Below are 21,781 nucleotides of genomic sequence, written 5' to 3' on the forward strand. Positions count from 1 at the left end.
ACATGAATAAATCAAATGAAAAGGTCTGGCCCCATGACACTAGCAACTACCTGGGTCACTTGGGAACGGCTGTATTTGTCTGAGAGCATCACATACACCGACTCCATGAGCATCATTGTAAATGACATTGCCAGGGATGCTGGTGGTACAGCTCTCCTCTCCTCAGTTTTGGAAGTGTGCATAAGTTGCTTGGATTAGTTTGCATGCAGGAAAACACAGGCTTGGACCCCTGTTTCTCTGTATGTATGTATGTATGTATGTATGTGTGTCTCCCCTAGTCTCTCCAGCCCACCTGCTAAGCGCAAGCCAAACTCTGAATGATATAGTGGCTAGCCTTGGTGGAAGCAGTCCGCTGCTTCCCGTTCTCCTTAGTAGCCAAGCTCTGGGAGATAGAGGGAGCTCTATTACAAGTTACCCATCAATTATGGATAGAAACAAATAAGGGAGTCAGTTCTGAATTAGCCTCTCGTAGTGGCAAGGACTGCCTTTCCTCCTTCCTTCCATCTCAGTCTCCTGTTGAAATGGAAAGAAGTGAAACTTCTCCTTTCATTCCCCCTCCACACCTATTTGCTTTATATATTTCTAGAACAGCCACATCTGATCCAGCCGCCTTAACAGAGTAATTAGAAAAAGCGTTCAAGAAGCTACCCCCCCCCATCATAGTCCACCCCGCCTCCTTTCGTAATTTGTAAATCTTGCATAGAAATTCTGACTCCACCAGCTCCTCTGAAGTGGAGAATGTTTCATCGTCCTTAAAGGGAGCTCTTTTCTCAGTCTATTTGATTTGGGTGGTTGCAAGATGACTGCAAATAATTCAGGAAAAAAAGATGAATACATTCGGAACAAAGCACCTGAATGGGTTGTTGTCCCCCCCCCCCCCGCCCCCGGAAATGCTACCCTGAAACTGGAGGTACTCGCTTGCAAGTGAACAGGCTTTGGTTGGGGGCAGCTTGCAGGCAGAGGATGCTACGGCGTCACTATGCTGCAGTTTGTAGCTGCTCTCCTGCTTAGTCCCATTAACAGTGCAGTTCGAGAATAGCACAAGTTTCCTGGTCTCTGAATTGCCTGATACGGTTGATAAAGCTGCATTTGCCATACTATGATTTCTGTTGAACATATATTAATAGTGTTCCTCTTCTTATGCACACAAACACACACAAAAACCCATCTCTGTTAGGAGATCTAGGGGCGAGAGATAGAGCAGGAATAGACTGGGATAGGCGTTTTTATTCATTTTTGCATACATCAGCAGTAATGTGAATGACTGGTCACTGGCTGAACGTGATATATAGATATAGATATAGTATGCAATTAAGATTGTAGTTTCTGTGTACTGTGCAATTAGAACTGCTGGTTTAAATAGATGCATCCTTTATACCAAGAGCAGCCACAGCAAATGCTCACTTACCAGAATGACTCACACTGTGAACGGCTATAAACATTGTCTTTAACAGATTTAGAGATGCTTTGCTGACTTGAGATCCGCACTGAAAGTTCTTACCAAGCAATCCTATGCATGTTTACTCAGATGCAAGCCCAGTTGGGCTTACTCCCAGATCAATGTGCATAGGACCGAAGCTTTAGTGCTAGAAAAGAAGGCTGTTGTTGATGTTCATGTTTTTATTTTAAAAATTACGTTGCTGTTGTCTGGGATTGCTCCCAAACCGATGAAATGATTAAAAAATAATAATCTGAAAACACTTTTCTTTGACAAAGGTCTTTCAGAGAACATTTGCTATATGGAAGAAAGGTCACTTCACCAAACTGCTGTAATGTTACTTTTGCTGTGAAAGAGGGTTAGCTGTTTTTAAGTTCTGCTAGGGGGAGTTTTGAAAACCTCAGCACCCTGTACCATTGCATATCTGACTCAGTAAATGAAGCTGTGCATAGCCATGTATAATGGGGTGAATGACAGGCATATTCTGTTTGGTTGGCAGATATCTCATAAACATTTACTCTGGCTCAAAAAAGCAGAAATTTCCAGATGAGTTCTGTAACCTCCCCCCGCCCCCATTTTCTGTCGTAAACCTTAAATGCGTTTTGTAGTATCTAATCGAAAACTCAGCTGCTTTAAAAAAAAAAAAAGCTGTTCCATTTGAAATCCATTAACATGTAGAAATTTTAAATTTATGTTCAAAAGGAGAGCCAAAAGTATAAGCCAGAGGCTGTTTAAGCATCTGCTTGATTTCATTGGCATCCTTAGTTACACCAAACACTTCCCCAGCCTTTGCCTCTTAACTCTGCAGTCTGTCACTACCTGTGCTCTTCAGGCCAGGACAACATCATCTTCAAAACCTGCTTTGTGTGATGCAGCCATCTCTGCCAGGAATCCAGCGACAGCCTAAGCCTCTGTTGTGCTAGCCAGCTATCTGAATGCATCGTTGTTGTTTTTTTTCCAAAACACCAGAGCGCTTTATAGTGGTCCATCTGAACATTTTTAGTTCAGTTTAGGCTGCACAAATATCCAAATATTTAAAGTACATTCAACCTACGCACACACCCCCAATAATCCTGGAAATTGTAGTTTACCCTCCACAGGGCTGCAGTTTTGGCACCCTTAAACTACAGTTTCCAATATTCTTTTGTTTGTTTGTTTGGCAGCTTGATCTCAGCAGTTTCTTACAGCAGCAGGTCCCCTGTGCTGCGTTCTTGCGTTTTCCTGAAAACAGCCAGTCTGAACACGTTTCATCCATTTGTGCAAAACTGAGTTACTGTATTTGGTTAAAAGGAATACAATGCAGCAAAAGAGCGGGGGAATGGGGATGGATGACACCTCTTCCAGCTTTTTCTTTTTATTTTTTAAAAAATCAATGTCACTGTACCTGTGTTGGTTACAATCAACCCAACCCATGTCTTAGAACATCTGGATTTATTCTGTAATGAATCACAATTTAATACCTTGGTTTCCAAGGTGGGATGCTTTTAAAAATTGCTTCCATAAGTAGGCAGCCAGCCAGATGCTTGTGGAAAGCTCACAATCTGGATGGGAAGGCCACTGCTCACCTGCATCGATGGTCTCCAACATCTGCTATTCCACAATTTAGCTGATGCTGTCAATGATAGCCATTGATTGACCTCTCCTGCATGAACCTGCCCAAACCTATCTTTTTTAAAAAAGAGTCTGGATAGCTCTGTTGATTAGAGCGTAGTGATGGTAATGCCAAGGTTGCAGGTTCAATCCCTGTAAGGGGCAGCTATGTATTCCTGCAATTGCAGAGGGTTGGACCATATGATACTCAGGGTCCCTTCCATCTCTACGATTCCATGATTCTAAGACATGGGGTCAGCAAACATTTCAGCAGGGGGCCAGTCCACTGTCCCTCAGACCTTGTGGGGGGCTGGAGTATCTATTTATCTATCTATCTATATCTATCTATCATCATCTATCTATCTAATGAACCAATTCCTATGCCCCACAAATAATCCATAGATGTATTTTAAATAAAAGGACACATTCTACTCATGTAAAAACACGCTGATTCCTGGACCATCTGCAGGCCAGATTTAGAAGGCGATTGGGCCGGATCAGGCCCCTGGGCCTTAGTTTGCCTACCCCTGTTCTAAGCCAGTCTTTCTCAACCTGTGGGTCCCCAGATGTTGTTGGACTACAACTCCCATCACCCCTAGCTAGCAAGGCCAGAGCTCAGGGATGATGGGAGTTGTAGTCCAACAACATCTGGGGACCCACAGGTTGAGAACCACTGTATAATAAGCTATCTGTGGTACTGGCCACCTTGCTTCTTTTTGTTTGTACTCCTGTCTCTGTCACCAATAATAAACTTTGCTGGGTAAGCCCAATTATCCTGGAAGGGAGAAAACAATGTTTCTGTTCTGTTGTAGATTTTACAGAAAAGCCAACATTAAGATGAAAAAACACCCCTGTTCAGTCACTTCCCTTCTCCCTTAGGATTCTTAGATTTAAGACAAGAGCTTTGGGAATTCTCATTCCATTCCTTCCCATATTCAGCAAGAGAAGGCTTCCAGCCTAGCACTTGTCCCATAAAATATGGGAAACATTTGCATTGCAGTCTGTCTATTTCTTGCATTCTTTCTTAACTGACATTTTCAGCTTTGTTGGGTTGTAAAGTACTTTTCTTTTTGGCAAGGTAAAGAGAAAGCGAGAAGGCGGCTGCATATTTACTTATTAAAGATACCTATAATTCTAGTCCAGAAAGTCAACACCCATCTCATGGCTGCAGAAATTAATAATTTACCCCAAGAGCAGCTAAGGAGAAAGGGGACAGGAGAATGTTTACTGTGGTGGAGTGTGGTGTTAATTTCAGTCTGAAAAATCCTGAATCTAATTAAAACAGCCCAAATGTTGCTTTCATCAAAACTACTGGGAGGACAGATGATCTCTCTTTATGCCTTCGATAAGCTGCAGCAGTTGCCATTAAAATCCATCTAAGCTGTTTTATTAAGTTGTTACTCTGCTCAGTGAATAGCTGCCAACTTCAGGCTGAAAAGAAAGTATGTTCAGATTTGTTCCCATGTCACATGGAAGAACAGTTCAGTGAAAAATCACATTACTAGCTTTATCAAACTGTTTTTCAATAGGGGTGTGAGTGAGTGAGTGAGAGAGAGAGAGAGAGAGATGTCTGTTTTCTTTTCCTGGTCATGCTTTAAAGCAGCTGTTGGCTCATTTATTGTGAAAAAAATATTAAAAGAGAGGAGAAGATGCTTCCATTCCAAATGTCAGTGTTTATATAACAACAAAGATTAAATCTGAGGGTTCAGTGTGGATTTGTTACAGTAAATTTAAGAGCATTAATTGGGAAAGCCAGAGAACACACACAGTATCTGGTAATTGTTGCACATTAACCAGGAGGATTTGGGAAATGTGCATAAATTTAGACACATAATTAATTGCAGTTAACTGCAGTTTAAGACAAAGATAAAATTAAAACAAATTCTATCAGGCATATAGTTGTTGTATGGAGTTGTACGCATCAGTGAATGTGTGCATTATCCAAAATATGTGTTTCATTTCTCCCACAATGGAGGAAATTGCTATTTGTGCTATTAACAGCACAATTCTATTCAATTCTATTCATGCCTACTCAGAAGTAGGTGCATGTAGGATTGCCACCCAGTGTAGGCATACTCTCTAGCATAATATGTTAATATGCATGCATATTGGTTATTCTGCACATTCTCCAGCTATTCACATTCACTGGGGCTAATATTAACTCCACTTAAACTTGCATATATAAATATTTGCGTGTGTATAATAAGATACTGAGGTGTGCTTCTTTCCTTAATTTTTTCTACGCCCGTCACGCTTTGGTTAACTAAACTAGATTTGCATTTTAACAACCCTGAAGTGAACTTCTGCCATTCTTTTGACTTGGACACTCTGTGTTGCTCATCCATCATCCTGTCTTTGGCCACACCAGGCTACTGGCTCTATAACCATTTGAAGAAACCATCCGACTGTGAACAACACAGCTGGCAGCAGCCATTTTTTCTTCCACACCACTGGCAGCATTGTCTGGCTATGGTAACTAAAGTTAACATCCATAATGGGCAGTTTCTTTTGTGCTGGGTAGTTCTAGGGCTGCCTCAATGCAGCTTAGTAGGCACACCTGCCGAGGGGAAGAGGAAGGCCACACCCACGCCATCCATTTAAAGCACCCTTATAACCACTTCAACAGTTGTGGTTTTCTCCAAAGAGTCTTGGGAACTGTAGTTGGTTAAGGGTGCTGGTCTCACAAAGCTACATTTCTCAGCACCCTTTAAAAAGCTACCATTCCCAGGATTATCCATGACTGTTGAAAGTGGCGTGAGAGCGCTTTCAGTGGATGGCGTTGATGCGACCACAGTTACGAAATGATTACTAGAAAACATAAGGTGTGATGAAACTCTCAGGGAGTAAGCATCAATTCTGTTAGTGATGTGGTGTTTTCTAAATCAAACTATTTGAAGTCAGTTCCCCATACCGATTCAGGATTGAAGTTAGAAGTTGAGGGCCTTATTTTGGAATGTATAAAAGAGGCACAACTTGATTTAGGCTGCTAACCCTAGCCCAAACGATGTCCTCTCAAAGGTAAATCCTGTTGGGTTGTAGTCAACGTTAGTCTTACTTCAAGTAGACCCACTCAAATTAATGAACACAACTAGCTTAAGTTCGTTCATTCCAATGGGTCTGGCCAGTTGGATAAATCCAATTGAATTTAATGGGACTTACTCCCAGGTAACCCCTTTCTCCTTAGACTGCAGTTGGGTGCATGCTTAATCTGGGAATAAGTCCCATTAAATTCATTTGGGCTCACCTCTGAGTAGACATGGATAGGGTTACATTGTTAGGTCCACCATTTTAGACCAGAGTAGAACAAGATGCAACGTTACTTTGTGTCTTGCTCCCAGTTCTGGGAATATTGGATTCAGAATAATTTATGATGGAAGGGAACTTTATTACATGTTTTCTTTTGGTGTATTTGTTATCCCTACTCTTTCAAATGAGCCTGGGGGTGATGTAGCCCTTATTTTCTCCTCAGGACAGCCTTGTGAGTGAGGTCACTGACTCAAATTCAGGTTTACGGCCAAGCAGGGATTTGTCAGGGCTAGGCCTTGGTGTGGGGAGCAACCTAAGGCAAGCCAAGAAGAAAATCATAGAATTATAGAGTTGGAAGGGACTCTGAGGAACATCTGGTCCAACATCCTACAATACAGGAATATGCAGCTGTCCCATACGGGGATTGAACCTGCAATCTTGGCATTATCAGCAACATCCTCTAACCAACTGAGCTACTGAAGCAGCAGGGCATGTTATTGGTTGGGACCAAAGAAAAAGTCGAGGGCAAATCGGGGGCAGGCCTGAGGTGCAAGTCAAGATGCAGTAGGAAGCAGAACTGAAGACTAATTGAGGAGGCAGGATCAGGCACAACAGGAAGGCTTACCATATTTGCTTCTTCCTGCCCAGGAAAATCCAGTGGTTGGATGGAGTCAGGAAAGTTCTTCACCGGGAAAGCTGCAATAATAAATAATAATATTTTTTAATTTATATCCCACCCTCCCCAGCCGAAGCCGGGCTCAGAGCGGCTAACAACAGTAAAGTAATACAGCATTCTAAAATCAATTCATTATAAAATCAGTTCAAATCAAATTAATGGCAACCATTGGGCCAGAGGGCTGTGAGGATTACCAAAGGAGGGGGTCAGGCTGTGCCTTGGCCAAAGGCCTGGTGGAACAGCTCTGTCTTGCAGGCCCTGCGGAAAGATGTCAAGTCCCGCAGGGCCCTAGTCTTTTGTGACAAAGCATTCCACCAGATTGGGGCCACAGCCGAAAAAGTCCTGGCTCTGGTTGAGGCCAGCCTAACCTCCCTGTGGCCTGGGATCTCCAAGATGTTTTTGTTTGAAGACTGTAAGGTCCTCCGTGGAGCATACCAGGAGAGGCGGTCCCGTAGGTATGAGGGTCCTAGGCCGTATAGGGCTTTAAAGGTTAAAACCAACACCTTAAACCTGATACTGTACTCCACTGGGAGCCAGTGCGGCTGGTATAGCACTGGGTGTTCAGCTGCGGTTCAGTATTTCACCACACAGGGCAGCCACACACAAATCTAGCAGTCGCTGATATCATCTCTCCCTGCTGTAAGTCAGATATTCTGTTCTGATTTGGATGTAACAGAGTCAATACGCAGAACTTCCAGCAGGAGACCCAGTTTAGCCCTGCAACTGTGAGTTCCCAGCGCCGTGGTGCCATGCAATGTGCATGGCCCTGGCACCAAAATTTGTGGGTGCCCGGCCCCTTTTTGGGGAATTTTGTGGGTGCTCAGTCACCCAGGGCCCCAAGGAACTAGCACATGTGACTTCCAGTAGGCGGCTCGCTTTTACTTACCAGTGGGGTGTGGAGATTGGCGCAGTGCAAACTCACCAGCAAACCAATCTGGTGCATTTGCACCACATCAGTCTCCCTGCCACGTTACTCCTAACCCTTCCAGTAACCAGCAGTGATCCACCTGCTAGGTAGCTAGCATGGCATCCCTGCCCCATTCCAATGAGGCACTCTCGGGATGTATAATAATAATAATAATAATAATAATAATAATAATAATAATAATTTTTATATCCCACCCTTCCCAAGCTGAAGCCGGGTTCAGAGCGTCTAACAACAGTAAAATAATACAGCATTCTAAAATCAATTCATTATAAAATCAGTTCAAATCAAATTGATGGCAACCATTGGGCTAGAGTTCTGTGAAGAATGTAGCACCAAGCCATAGTTTAGCAGTGCATGAGTCCGGTCCCTGCTCCCCTCTCCTTTGGTAAGGCCATGAAGGGCTGATAAGCATCAGCATCCATTTTAAACTAACCACAGTTGGTTGTTTTGTCTAAACCCAGACCAATAGTTAGTTTTAATTCTGGTTTATCCAAACAAGCCAAAATCATAACCAGCATTTTAAAGTTGGCCTGTTTGGATAAGTTATTTCATTCTGGTTCAGACACAACAACAAACTGTGGTTAGTTGAAACCAGAAGCAGATGCTTCCAGTCTCCTTGAGGATGTTCCCAAAGGTTTCTTCATGTATTACTGAACTTCAGTTTAGCTTTCTGTCTGATTCAGTCCTTGGGGAGTTCACGTCAAAAAAGAATTACCTTCAGTTCCAGTTTATCCTCTTCAAAAAGATATTCGTTCCAGTTCAAGACCCTGTCCTGCCCTCTAAAAAGGAACTAATTTTATTCCAGTTCAGTTTGCTTCCCAATTCATTAATGTGGTCCTCAGCAATTTTTTCAGCTCTTTGAATTTTTCAAGCTGCTCTGCTATACTTCAGAAGATTAAGGATCTTCTGCTTGTTTCCTGCTTGGCAGGGGGTTGGACTCGATGGCCCTTGTGGTCTCTTCCAACTCTATGATTCTATGATTCTATGAAGGAGGCACCAAAACACACCCATGGTGTAATGTGAGCAATTGTTTTATTTATTCCCCCCCCCTCAATATTACAATATTTAAGCTTAAGCATCAGTTTTATTTATTCCCTCCCCCATTTTACAGTATTTAAGCTTAAGCATCAGAATTACTTGTCAGGTTGGTAAAAAATTGTAAATGCAATGGCCATAATCAGACACAGAGTTAATCATGATGAAGCCTCTCGATTTATAAATTATTGAATTGAATTAAAAATCAGCCAAAGTTCCACTGAAAAGGAACTTAATTCATGTTCAGTTCATTCAGAAATTATAGAAAATTATACTTTCAGGTGTAATCCAGAGATGTTTGAACCAGTGAATTAATTTCTTTGAGTTAGTTGGAAGTGAATCAATCTGAACGCTTCCACAGTCTGCTTTGGCTTCCCCTTTTAACAACACAAGTTGTAAACCACTTTAGGAAAATTACGACTTGGAATTAAGATGTATGTTGGAAGAAACCAAATTAAACCTGAGAACAGTGGTTTTACTGTTTCTGGATTTAGGACGTTGAGTGTCCTATATGAAAAAAGTAAAAAAGTTAATTACTGCATTTAGTTTTTCAATATACCATTCACAAGCCTGGTCCATTGTAAAATTGGGTCTAAACTAGTTTAGGCCCATTGAATTAAGCCATAAACTTCACCAACCAAATAACTGGTATGCTGCAATGGATCTGGTGTTTGTGCTTAGAGGTAGAAGCCCCAAATTCAAACAACCCCTACTCAGCCATGAAGTGGCTCCTTCATGTTACCCAAAATTTATTTTGCACCAACAGTATCCCAAGTTCTCTACAAAATCTGGAAACTTCCCTGTTCATAGGCACTCGAAACCTTTGTTAGACAAATGGAACAAGGCAAGAAGTTTGGGGAAATGAAAGTAAACAGGTCAGGAAATAAATCTTTAAATGAATCGATCCATTTACAACCAAGCCGTGAGGTCTTAACTGGTTTATTTAACTGAATTGGAAATGAACAAACTGCTGCCACTGGATCGCAAGTCTAAGAGCTGCTTCATGAGTTTCCACCGAATGTCCAGGTCAAGAATTAATGTAGGTCCTGCAGAACGTCAGATGATTGCATCCCCCCAACAAACACCACCTGTGTAAGCTCTGAGAAGCTGTGATGTGTTGCAGTTCCTATGTAGCCAGTTCACTGTATTGCATATGCATTTATTTTGGGAAGGAAGGTAGTTGGGTTGCAGAGCAGATGCACTGCATTCAGAAAAGTCCCAGTTCCTGTTCCAATCTCTGACACTCCAAGTGTTGTTGTTTCACCCTCCAGATGTTGCTAGACTCCAACTCCCCTTGCCAACCTGGCTATGGGTCAAGGATGCTGAGAGCTGAAATCCAGGAACGCCTGGAGGACCACAAGTGCCCCATCTCTGCTCTAAAGGGTCTTGTTGGCAGGTGAGGACCCTGCAGAGCTACTGCCAGTACTGAACTAGAGAGATTTACAGACCTCCTAAGAGGTACCTGCTTTGGCTCTAAGGCAGTTAGGGATGAAAAAAGCTTTGATTCTCCAGATGATGTTAGACTACAACTTCCACTACCCCTGACCACTGGCCATGCTGGCTGGAAGTGATGGGAGCTATATATCTGACAATATCTGAAATGCCACAGGTTCCTTACCTCTGGTCCTAATCTAGTTCCTTGAGTTAAGAACAAGGGAAGTTTCTAGGGCTGGGTGATATATCAATATACAGTGGTACCTCGGGATGCGAACGGGATCCATTCTGGAGCCCCGTTCACACCCCAAATGGAACGCAAGATGCGTCGGAGTGTGTGTGGGTTGCGTTTTGCCACTTCCGCGCATGCGCGTGACGTCATTTTGAGCATCTGCGCATGCGCGAGCGACGAAACCCGGAAGTAAAGCGCTCCATTACTTCCGGGTTGCTGCAGAGCACGACTCAAATGCCCTCAACCCGAAGCACATTCAACTCGAGGTATGACTGTATTGTCCAGAACCGGTCTGAAGTCCATATTATGATAATCGGTTTCATCATTTTTTACCTGGCAATTTATTGTGAATGATGAAGTGTGTGTGTGTGTGTGTGTGTGTGTACGCATGTGCGCTACACAAAAACCACAATGTGGGAAAAGTAAGTAAAGTAAGTAAATTTTTATTTATTCCCCGCCCTCCCCGGCCAAGACCAGGCTCAGGGCTGCTAACATCAAATATCAAATACATTAAAACACAATCAAACAATTGATTAAAATATAGCTTAAAAATTAGAATTGGGATAAAATTAAATGACTGCCCACGAATTACAACCATAGGGGTCAGGAATCTCAAGTATTCATCAGGGCCAGCTATCCATGTTGGTCCTAGATGAGCTGATAAAAGAGCCAAAGAGGTAACTTACAGGGTCCCATAGAGGGGGGTCAAACTGGGCCTGGACAGAAGGCCAGGCTGAACAGCTCCATCTTGCAGGCCCTACAGAAGGATGTCAAGTCCTGCAGGGCCCTGGTCTCCTGCGATAGAGCGTTCCACCAGGCTGGGGCCAAAGCCGAATAGGCCTTGGCCCTGGTTGAGGCCAGTTTAACCTCCTTGAGGCCCGGGACCTCCAGCCAGTCAATGCCTCTCTGCTATATTAGCATATCGTGATGTTTAGCTGGTGATTTATCACAATGCTGAAAACCAGGGGAAGACACTGAGGTCCAGTTCCCAGGGCCTTCTGGCGGTTGTCTCACTGCGAGAAGCCAAGCTAGAGGGAACCAGACAGAGGGCCTTCTTGGTAGTGGCACCTGCCCTGTGGAACACCCTCCCACCAGATGTCAAAGAGAACAACAACTACCAGACTTTTAGAAGACATCTGAAGGCAGCCCTGTTTAGGGAAACTTTTAATGTTTGATGCATTACTATATTTTAATATTTTGTTGGAAGCCACCTAGAGTGGCTGGGGAAGCCCAGCCAGATGGGCGGGGTATAAATAATAAATTATATTATTATTATTATTATTATTATTATTATTATTATTATTACAGTCGTGGTTTTTAACGTTAAATACAGTGGTGCCCCACAAGACGAATGCCTCGCAAGACGGAAAACCCGCTAGACGAAAGGGTTTTCCGTTTTGGAGGTGCTTCGCAAAACGAATTTCCTATGGGCTTGCTTCGGAAGACGAAAATGTCTTGCGAGTTCCTGCGGGGTTTTTTTTCCTCCCCCCCCCTTTTTCTAAGCCACTAAGCCGCTTATCTGCTTATCCGCTAATCCGCTAAGCCCCTAAGCCCTAGAAGCTGCCTTATATCAAGTCAGAGCATTAGTCCATCTAGCTCAGTATTATGTATCCTTGACCAGTAGTGTCTCTCTAAGCAGAGGTCTTTTCCAGCTCTACCCAGAGACACCTGAGATTGAAGCTGATACCTTTTGCATGCAAAGCATAGACTCAACCACTGAGTTATGGCTGTAATGTGTGAATACCCCCCTGCATTCCTGCAGTCAGCTTGTTGAGAGGCTGGGCCACTTAAAAATAAAACAAAAAAAATATGTATTTCTCTTTTAAAAATCAAAATAATTCATTATATTGTTCTTGTCATGTTGCCATGGGAACGAAGGATTTTTATCCATAAGAACAATGCAAAAATCCAAATTAATGACACTGGAAATGACCCAAACAGGCAGGTGACATTTGGATTGTGCCTAAATGTTTACAGATTAAATTGGCCCCTCGGAAGCTTTGATTAATACATTTAACACAGCACAATTACCCTCAGACTTTTTGACCTTGGCAATATTAATGCATCATATTTGCCTGCATACAACCCCCCTCGGTCAATGGCTAGTTGCTGAAGGATGAGCTCTTCCCTCTCTCCCGCTGTTTGCATTATTTTTATTATTATCAATCAGATCCACAGTCCAGTTAAGCAGGAGGTACTTAGAATTAAGCCGGCTCAAAGGCCGTGGAACTAGTAGGCTGCCTTTTCTCTCTCCATTTATTTTTCTTTTTTTAAAAAACTGTCGAAGTCATGCCACTCATTTCTTTTCTTCAAAAGGAATAATTTTGTCAGCCAGTCCTGCTGCGTTTCCCCAAGCAATAATGTCCTGGAACAGATTCCAGGTCCTCTGTCTGGTAAGCCTGCCTCCCGAGCTGTGAAGCAAATGGTCCTTAACACATTGCCAAAAGGACCTCTGCACATGGGCGATATCAGGCACTCCTTTCTGTCACCTTGGCACTTGAAAGATCCGCAGCAGACCCTTTCCACCCTATCTCTGAGGGGAAACTTGCAAACTCCAGCTCTCCTCTCTTCTCAGTAAAGTGGAACCAATGAGCAACGTGAAGAATGCAGACTTAACAGCTGCAATATTGCTCACACTATGCAGGTCAGTGTTTTCCAAAGTTGGGTCTCCAGCTGGGGTTTTTTGGACTACAACTCCCATCATCCCTGACCACTGCTCCTGCTAGCTAGGGCTGATGGGAGTTGTGGTCCAAAAACAGATGGAGACCCAACTTTGGGAAACAGTGCTCTATTCCAACAAGCCAATGTGGCTGTTAGGGCATGTTCACAAATTCCCAACTTTTAGGGAATGTCACTAATGTATGAACTACAGTACAGTGGTACCTCAGGTTAAGTACTTAATTCGTTCCGGAGGTCTGTTCTTAACCTGAAACTATTCTTAACCTGAAGCACCACTTTAGCTAATGGGGCCTCCTGCTGCCGCCACGCTGCCGGAGCACGATTTCTGTTCTCATCCTGAAGCAAAGTTCTTAAACCGAGGTACAATTTTTGGGTTAGCGGAGCCTGTAACCTGAAGCGTATGTAGCCCGAGCTACCACTGTACAGTCATACCTCTTGTTACGTTCGGTTCAGGTTACGTCTTTTCAGGTTGTGTCCCGCGGCGACCCGGAACTACTGGAAAGGGTTACTTCCGGGTTTCACACACTCACAGACGCACAAAATGCTGTCATGCGCATGCACAGAAGCAGCGAATCGCGACCCGCACATGCGCAGATGCGGGATGCTTTCCTTTCAGTTTGCAAACGGGGCTCTGGAACGGATCCCATTCACAACCAGAGGTACCACTGTATTACCACAGGGCAGAGAACACATCAGCCTCATTTATGCCATGACCTGGCCTGGATAAATAGTTGCGCTTGGGGATACAGATGGAGCAGTCAGAGGCATTAATGTGTCTGCATACCAGCTGCTGAAAGCTGCAGGAGGGACAAGTGCTCTTGTGCTTAGGCCCTGCTTGTAGGTTTACCGCAGGCACCTGATTGGCCACTGTGAGGATACTGGAATGGATGAGCCATCAACCTGATCCAGCAGACCCATATGTGGCCAAGCAGCCTACTTCAGAGATGCTGGCCCTCTGTTGGATGACTGTCTAGTTGAAAGATGCCCTAAGAAGGGAAGCAAGAGGTGCCTTGGAAGTTGCCCATCGACAGTTTAACTCCTGAATAGAGGACTAGGCAGGCACACCAGTCACCTGCCCAACAGACTTCCCACTATGGTGAGATGTCTTGCATTTCTGTCTGAAGTCTAGTAATTAATTCTTAAGTTTGCATTCATGCATAGAAGTTAAAGGTAAAAGGTAAAGGTACCCCTGCCCGTACGGGCCAGTCTTGACAGACTCTGGGGGTGTGCGCCCATCTCACTTAAGAGGCCAGGGGCCAGCGCTGTCCGGAGACACTTCCGGGTCACGTGGCCAGCGTGACATCGCTGCTCTGGCCAGAGCCAGAGCCAGAGCCGCACACGGAAACACCGTTTACCTTCCCGCTGGTAAGCGGTCCCTATTTATCTACTTGCACCCGGAGGTGCTTTCGAACTGCTAGGTTGGCAGGCGCTGGGACCGAGCAGCGGGAGCGCACCCCGCCGCAGGGATTCGAACCGCCGACCTTTCGATCGGCAAGCCCTAGGTGCTGAGGCTTTAATCCACAGCGCCACCTGCGTCCCTGCATAGAAGTTAGCACGTGCAAATTTTATGTCTTGCCCCTTTGTTGTCATCTTTTGTGATGCATTTCCTCTTTTGTGCGGTGGGGTCATGCGTAAGTGACCGCTCACCCATTTTGAGCCAAACTGTCTCATGTAGAGCTTGGGTTGGCAGTGAGGTTCCCAAGAGTTTTAAACCTCAAGATTGTTCCTGAATTCATTGGGATGAAGCCAAATTTTTGAACGGGTGGGTTCTGAATATCACGAGGAGGCCTTCTGCCTTGAATGGGCTGTTGCGGTGCTTCCGAGTTCCTCCCTCGATAACTAAGGGTTGTGAGCTTGTTGTACAATCACCTTCCCTTCTGCACCCGCTAAACTCTTAACGTTAAGGCTTGGAAGTCAAGGTCTTCATGGTTCTCTAGCAAGAATAGCCATTTATTATTTCATCAGCAGTTTTTCTGTTGCAAGAAGCGCTCAGTGTGGTTTCAAAAATGTTGAGTAAAATTATTAGAGCAACAACAAATGCTCGTTACAAATGTGTGTGTATGTGTATATATATATATTAGCATTAGCATTAGTGCAATCATCTTAGTACAATTGTATTAGTACAATCGTCTGCATTTTTACTCAGAAGTAAAACCCTACTGCATTCAAGGGGGCATATGATTGGTGCTGAAATGTCCATAACTATGGGTTAGACAGTGTCAATGTTTGAAGGAGGTGAGAGGTCCACGCACTCATCGCTCATCTGGACTTTAGCAAAAGTATGCAGGTCAGCTGTTCCCAACCTGGTGGCCTCCAGATGTTTCACATTACTGCTCGCAACATCCCGGACCAGGCACCCCCAACCTTCAGCCCTCCAGATGTTTTGGATTCCCATCATCCCTGACCACTGGTCCTGTTAGCTAGGGATCATTGGAGTTGTAGGCCAAAATATCTGGAAGGCCGCAGGTTGGGGGTGCCTGTCCCAGACCATTGGTTATACTGGCTGGGAACTGATGGGATTTGGAGTCCAACCCTTGCTTTATGACCTTAAGGCAAGGGAAGGGTTTAAAGATTGGAGTGAAAGCAGAGATGTAGTTGTGGAACAAGAGAAGGTTTAAGAGCAGTGGATCATTAGGAGGCGAGGGAAAATGCTAGACTCTGAAAAATTGCACATCTTAAAAGAGAATCCTATAATGAAGACAGTTAATAGTGTTAGGGACCCAATAAAATACCCTCCTTCCCCTCCGTTCATTAAGAGTTAAAGCTGGGTTAAAAATTAAGACAAGAATATAATTTACTGTACCTGCCTTCACATTTATAACAGCACTGAAATAATAACAACTTGGACACACAGAGACCCAAGAGAGAACAGGCTTGGCATTGTTCTTAAGTGGCACATTCACTCCCTAGGACTGGATAATCAGCAAGCCAGCAGAGGCTCGCTTTCCACTGCTGGTTGACTGCCAGCTTTGGCACGGGACGCAGAGGTAGCTGGTCTCTGTTATTTTTCCACCTGAAGAAAGAGATCTGTGGGAGGAGGAGGTGGGGGTGTGTGAAAACAGTGGAAAAATTTGTCAAGGGAAAAAAAGAGCCCAGTTTCAGGTGATCCATAAAAGGAACAATAAAAAATCTTCTGCCTCTCAGACTCTAATGGTTTTCTTCAGGTTGCAGAGAGATCAGCTGCTGGGCGGTAATTTCTTGGCTCCAATATGTGTGCATATCAGAAATGAAAAATGAGACATTTCTTAATTCTTTGTTAATGGCGGGCTGGTGCACACATGCAGCAGAACGAGCTGTTCCTGTTTCATAGGGGGTTTTTTTAATTGCTTTTGTGTTTGTTTGTTTAAAAAATCAGCTCTTTGCAAGTAGAAAATGAGCGTGCAGGTCACAGACTAGGCAGACCTTTCTCCTTGATGTGCGTACTAGATTATTATTTCTTTAAGGGTGTTTGGTGAGGAGGGTGAACAAGAATAATGTAGCAATTAGAAGCGTCCAACTGAAGCCAGAAGTGGTACAGTCCATTACACCACCTCATTTTGCTACACAGAATCAAAGGGACCCCATGGAGCATCTAGCCCAGCCCCCTGCAATGCAGGAATATTCAGCTGTCCCATACAGGGATCGAACCTGCAACCCTGGCATCATCAGCACCACGCTCTAACCAACTGAGCTATCCAGGCTCCACATGTGTAGAATGTGGCTTAATAATAGGAGGTGACTTGCAGATATTTTAGCCACATGACTTTTGATAATCTTGGACAGCGCTGATCAAATTACACATTTTGCAGCTTAATTATATTTCCAGCAGGGGTCAAGCTGAAAGGTTTTGATGCTTGTTTTTCTTCTTTTTTTTTTAAATATGGAGATTTCAAAGATGTGTCGCTGAAAAGTGTTTCATTTTCCCCAACCAGAAGCACAAAATCTTGCAGCCGTGGCCATGAACGACCCGATTGCATCACCTCTTAGTTTATGGAATTTTTTTATTATTTTTTTTTTTGAGTAACAGACGAAGCAGAGCTTATTACTAATGTGTCTTTTATGAGTTGCTTTTACAGTGGTTGAGCAAACCATTCTAAGCCTGCTTTGTCTGCTTCCATTGTCAAGTCTAGACCTTTTAAAGCCTGTGCTGCTTTTTAAAAAGTTTTTGTTTTGTTTTTTTGCATTGCATCAGAGTGAATGAGAACTTACCCAGGATGCAGACCAGATCAGAGAATAAGAAGAAACCTTTCTTGGGCCCTACCTGTCCTATACAAGGTTGCTACCTATGCATTGCTGCTGTTCAGGTGCTAACTACTGATAGACACCTGGAGGCCTCCCTTGTTACAATTATTCAGCTTTAAAGCAGATTTACACTGGGTGCTCTGCAAACAGATGTCTTCAACAGAGCAAGTGTAGGGAACCTTTTTCAGCCAGAGGGCCACAGGCAAGCTGCTGGAGGCCACATGCCATTGAAGATGGGGCCACAGGCAAAAGTGGGTGAGGCAACAACTATGCATTTTAGTTGTTAGCCTATTCACAGTAGGCTAGTATCTAAATACACCCCACCATCCTTTAGCCAGGCAAGAGTTCAGTTCAGTTCACTTTTAATTTGTATACTGCCTTTCCATATTACCATACACAAGGCGGTTCACAAGCTGAAGACCCCCCCCCCCAAAAAAAGCACATATCACACAATTCATAACAATCTGACCCAATAAAAAAGTTGTAATATAAACAAAACTTTAAAACATACAACTTATATCAGATAAAGCAATATTCAATAAGCCATTAGAATATAATGGTAAACAGTAAAATTAAATGTCATCAAATAATAATGAAGCAGTTAACAATTGCAATAAATAATAATATAATAAACAAACTATGAACAAGAAAAATACAGTGGTGCCCCGCAAGACGAACGCCTCACAAGACGGAAAACCCGCTAGACGAAAGGGTTTTCCGTTTTGGAGGCGCTTCGCAAAACGAATTTCCCTATGGGCTTGCTTCGCAAGACGAAAATGTCTTGCGAGTTCCTGCAGGTTTTTTCCCCTTTTTCCCCCCTTTTCCTAAGCCGCTTATCAGCTGATCCGCTGATAAGCCGCTTAACAGCTGATCGCTAAAAGCCGCTAAACCGCTAATAGCGCTAAACCGCTAAGCTGTCAATGGGCTTGCTTCGCAAGACAAAAAAACCGCTATACGAAGAGCCTCACAGAACGGATTAATTTTGTCTTGCGCGGCACCACTGTAACAGCAAGTCTCGATGCATAATTACATACAAGACCATGTAAAAGGATCAAAATTGAGAAACAAAGACTCACAACTTTATAAAACTGTTTTATGAACGCCTCTTCTCTCTTCCCAACTGCTTCTGCTATTCTTAAAGGCATGGTCAGGGAAAGGCTGCTGGGTCTGGAGGGTGGGGCAAAGCAGCTGGGAAAAGCCATTGCCTGGTGGCCAGCACAAAGTCTCCCCCCTCACAGTCCTTCACACATTGCAGCCAGGCAAAAACTCTGAAGGGAGGGTGTTGTCTGCATGGAGCTTCTGGCTTGAAGGGCCACATTTGGTCCAAAGGCTCAAGGCTCCCCACCCCTAAAATAGAGGACTATCTTCCTCTGTAAAGTAGGGCACATCGCCACCCCTCTGTACATAGAAAACTGGCATGTTAGCGAGTTGGTTTCAGCCTAATTAACACACCGTTTTCTACAACCAGCCAGAAGCAATCCAGGAAAAACCTTTACCATTTGATCCTACTGGTGGTGCAAAATGACCTTGAAGGTTGCAAGCAAGGAAGGAAGGGTTTATTCCTAGCATTTCCCCTCCCAAGGTTACCATTTCCCCTCATTAAAATAATAAGACTGTTGCATCATGGGACATGTTCCTATGATGCTGTAGTGCTTTTATGATGTAACTGGAGAGACAGAAACAGGGAACCAGAGACCAGGGGGAAATGACTTGCAGAGGGGAAGACCTTGGGATTAAATCCAAAGCAAAATAATGGAAAAGTTAATAGGATGCAGATATCATAATGACCTTATAACCTCAGACAACAGGGCTTGTGAATTCATCCGGGATGGAAAGAGCGCAGGCCAGCAACATTCTGTTTTGTCATACCCACGAGAGGTTTAACAGTCAATCACTCTTTACAGGGAACTCAGGGAATTGTAGCTCTCAGCTAACAAGTCTCCGCACTCTTTGAACTTAAGTTCCCAGGATTCTTTCAGGAAAACCATGACTGGTTAAAATGGTATAATAATGCTTTAAATGTATGGTGTGGATGCATTGTAGCAGTCCCACCTTTGCAGGAATATTAATAATAATAATAATAATAATAATAATAATAACAACAACAACAGAGCGCAGCAAACATTTCCCGCTGTAGCAATTGTGTTGGCAAGCCGTTCAGACCAGTACAAAATGCGTTTGCAAATGCACAGTCCCAAAGTTAAAGAAAAAAACAAAAACCACACAGTAGCAAATGTAATAATGTGATCCAAATGCCCGGCGCTCGGCTAGAAAGAAATGTTCTCCTGCCATTATGTGAAAATTTAGCGTGACTGGAACAGCGTCTGCATTTGATTAGGCAATTCTTTTAAAAAAAGAAAATGTAAGAGTCTTTACATTTGAGGGCTATGCTGCAAAACAATTGCTCAGTCTGTGTTGTAAAATTGGTTTTGCCTTTCCCTGACTTCCATGTTTTTATTGCACTTTGTCTCAGAAGAGAAATATGAGATGTCCACATGGCAGATTAATGCCTTTTGATGTAAAACAGTAAATAAGAGTGACGGTGCAAACAAATGCGTCTAAAGTTTTAATCTTCTTTGAGCAAGGAGAGACCGTGAAACGCTCGCAGCAGAAGCTGTTTTCCAGCACGAAAGAAGCATTTACAGATCTGTTATTGCAGCACATTAGCTAATTGTTTCACAATTAAAAGCAATACAGTGTGCTAAATTTGAATCTGGAACCCTGACCCCACAAGACCAGCTTATGCCACAATGTTGTTGATTCAGATATGATTCTGGTCACATCCATACCATACAGTTAAAACACTATTGAACCACTTTAAATGGACGTGGCTTCCCTCAAAGAACCCTGCAAACTAAGTTTGCTAAAGGTGCTGAGAGTTCTTAGGAGACCCCTATTCTCCTCAGAGAGCACCAGTATCCAGAGTAGATTTAACAACCAATCCTACTTCCCAGGAAAGTCTCTTCATTGGATTTCACTCTGATCCGAGCGTTGTGATTCTGTTCTCAGTAGTTTAAACATATCAAAACACATATCTACATATTGATAGAAATTAATATGGAAACTATATGGCACACGGGTGGCGCTGTGGGTTAAACCACAGAGCCTAGGGCTTGCCAATCAGAAGGTCAGCGGTTCGAATCCCCGCGGCGGGGTGAGCTCCCATTGCTCGGTCCCTGCTCCTGCCAACCTAGCAGTTCGAAAGCACAAAGTGCAAGTAGATAAATAGGTACCGCTCCAGCGGGAAGGTAAGCAGCGTTTCCATGCACTGCTCTGGTTTGCCAGAAGCGGCTTAGTCATGCTGGTCACATGACCCGGAAGCTGTACACCGGCTCCCTCGGCCAATAAAGTGAGATGAGCGCCGCAACCCCAGAGTCGTCCACGACTGGACCTAATGGTCAGGGGTCCCTTTACCTTTAAGATGGAAACTAGATGGAATTGTTAGCAAAATCATGTAATAGAAGAATGGTCCTTGGCCAGGATGGAAGTACTTCCTCCTTGCTCCCAGAAGATTTGATCCCCACAACAACGCTGCGAGGTAGCTTCTCAACTCCTATCAGCTCCAGCCAGCATGACTAATGGTCAGAGTCCTACAACGTCCTGAGGGCCACAGGTTATACATTCCTGGGCTAAGAGATAAAAGAGACTTGCCCAGTATCACCCCATGAGATTTATGGCTCAGAGTTCTTCCAGGTTTTTGTTTCCATACTGGCTCTCGGGATTAAATGGAGTTAATGTTATAGCGGCTGAGAGCATGTGTATTCTGCACCAATCAATATATCGTGGGAGAGGGTGCTTTCTCAACCAGAGAACCAAAATAACTCATCACAGCTATTGTCAGTTAAATTTGAGAAGGTGGTTGGTTCCCATTTAGCAACCAGCCAGATTTTACTGGAAGTCAGAGTGCAATGGTGAAAATATTCCTCATCCCCATCGTCTGATTTACAAAGGTACGCTGGGCATTCCACTTTTTCATTGTCACATTGAATGGCTACTGGTAGGGTGTAGCCATATTCACTCTAAACTGGGAGTAAGCTGCATTATTATTATTATTATTATTATTATTATTATTATTATTTATACCCCGCCCATCTGGCTGGGTTTCCCCAGCCACACTGGGTGGCTTCCAACATAATATTAAAATATAATAGTCTATTAAACATTAAAAGCTTCTCTAAACAGGGCTGCCTTCAGATGTCTTCTAAAAGTCTGGTACAGTGGTACCTCGGGTTACATATGCTTCAGGTAACATACGCTTCAGGTTACAGACTCCGCTAACCCAGAAATATTACCATGGGTTAA

At 43.7% G+C, this 21,781-nt stretch overlaps 1 protein-coding gene across 10 annotated transcripts in view; it reads left to right on the forward strand.

Moving 5' to 3' along the window:
• Positions 1-21,781, forward strand: part of SEMA6D (semaphorin 6D) — a 441,818-nt gene that overhangs the window by 363,037 nt on the left and 57,000 nt on the right. The window lies entirely within an intron of this gene.

The sequence above is a fragment of the Podarcis cretensis genome (genome assembly GCF_951804945.1).
Source record: "Podarcis cretensis genome assembly, chromosome: 14".
Classification (NCBI taxonomy): domain Eukaryota; kingdom Metazoa; phylum Chordata; class Lepidosauria; order Squamata; family Lacertidae; genus Podarcis; species Podarcis cretensis.